This window comes from Arvicanthis niloticus, unplaced genomic scaffold (genome assembly GCF_011762505.2).
Source record: "Arvicanthis niloticus isolate mArvNil1 unplaced genomic scaffold, mArvNil1.pat.X pat_scaffold_73_arrow_ctg1, whole genome shotgun sequence".
Classification (NCBI taxonomy): Eukaryota; Metazoa; Chordata; class Mammalia; order Rodentia; family Muridae; genus Arvicanthis; species Arvicanthis niloticus.
In genome coordinates this window covers 268476-270476 of record NW_023046343.1, presented here as the reverse complement: position 1 = coordinate 270476, position 2001 = coordinate 268476, and positions in this window count along the sequence as shown.

Here is a 2001-nt window from a genome sequence, read left to right as displayed (position 1 = left end):
TGTCCTGGAACTCACTCTGTAGACCAGGCTGGCCTCTAATTCAGAAATCCGCCTGCCTCTGCCTCCCAAATGCTGGGATTAAAGGCGTGCACCACCACTGCCCGGCACAGTCAGGCTTTCTTAGTGATTCCTTTGATTCCATATTCCTCATTAAAGGAAAGCTTCATGAAAGCTCATGTTCGTTTAGCTCACCATCTTCACCTTAGTCCCTATGCAGGGTGCCTAGTACGTACCTGGCTTTCCACAGTATTTATCTGGGTGAATCAGTGCAGGAACCTGATCCAGTCATTCCAAGGCCAGGGTGCTAAGGGGTCTCCTGGGAGGACAGGCGAACTGTAGAGAGGGTGTGGTTCCAGTTAGGTTAGGGCTGTTTTAGTTATTGGTTTACAAGAAAATGCTGTCAAGTAAAGAAACTGGCTTGACTTAAAGGTCACCCTATCAGACATTTACACATTTTACAAGCTGCCCGGGCAACTGAGGAAGCCACATTTTTAGTGCCCACGACGGTCACGTGGTTGCTGGCTCCTCAACTCCACTGCTGCCTCACTTCTGCAGCCATGCCTCCTACTCCCCCCGCCCCCAGTTTTGGCGCCCAACCCTCCTATTGCCCCCACATTCTAGGACACAACAGTACACAACCTGGGTTAACCTACTACGGGCCAAAGTCCACCCCAGACTCAGCTACTCCGGCTCCAATGGGGGCCCTGGTTCTGGGTTCACGTGGTACTCCCGCCAATCTTCCTGTCCACCAGGCACTGAGCTAGATAGTCCGCGGGCCCTTTGGGGTCCTTCAGGCACACATCCGGGCAGCCGTACCGGTGCCACAGTCTAGTTCCACACTCTTGTTGTGATAGAGGGCTCAGTTGCAGCGCCTAGAGCTTGTTAACACAAGGTATCTTCCTCAGGAAAGTCTATTTCTTTATTTTTTTTTTAAAGACTTAAGGTTTTAAAAAAAAATGTTACGTGTAAGCGTATTCTGCTTGCACGTATGTGTCTCACGTGCAATCCTTGTGCCTATGGAGCCAGGAGCGGGTGCTGGATCCTCTGGAACTAAAGATGGCTGTGAGCCTAGACCTGGGTGTTGGGAATATAACCCAGGTTCTCAGGAGGAGCAGTCAGTGCCGTGCCCTTAACCACTGAGCCATCTCTTTAGTGTGAAAATCTATCTATTTATGATGTTTTGCCTGTTTGTGTATGTCTGTGTGCACCATGTGTGTGCCTGGTGCCAGTAGAGGCCAGAAGGGGCTGTCAGCTGGAACTGAAGTTACAGATATTTTTTTTTGAGCCACCGTGTGGGTTCTGGTATCGAACCTAACTCCTCTGCAAGATCAGTGAGTGCTCTTAAACATCGAACTATCTCTCCAATCTGAAAATTCATTTTTTTGTCTGTCTGTCTGTCTGTCTGTCTGTCTTTCTTGTTGGTAAAAGCAGGAGTCCATTTCTGCTTTCACGGGATGAGAATAGCTTCTAGTCAGGCACCTTGTTTTAATCTTACTTCCCAGGCAGGCCAAGCCCAATTTTACTTTATATCATACCTCTGGAGTATAAGAGACCTCCCATGAGCTTAGTCTTTCTTCTGCCTTCATGGTATCTGCACGCACATACAACACACACAGTGGAAGACTAGTTGCATAGTTTACATTTGTTTCAACCATTCTCAACAATAAGCCAGCATAATCAAAGGACAGATTAGGTAAGGAGGATGCAGGGCTTTATTTGGAACTGGTGTTAAGAAACCAGGCAGTAGTGTCACACACTGTTAATCGCAGCACTCTAGAGGCAGAGGCAGGTGGTGGATCTCTGAGTTTGAGGCCAGCTTGGTCTACAGTGAATTCCAGGACAGCCAGAGTTGCACATTGAGACCCTATCTAAACAACCCCCCCCTTGCGAAAAAAACAAACAATCAAACAAACAAAACAACAAAAAGGAGTGGCTGGTAGGTAGAGGTCAAATAGGTCTATCGATAATCTAAGGAGCTACTGCAAACAGTAGCTTAATGTG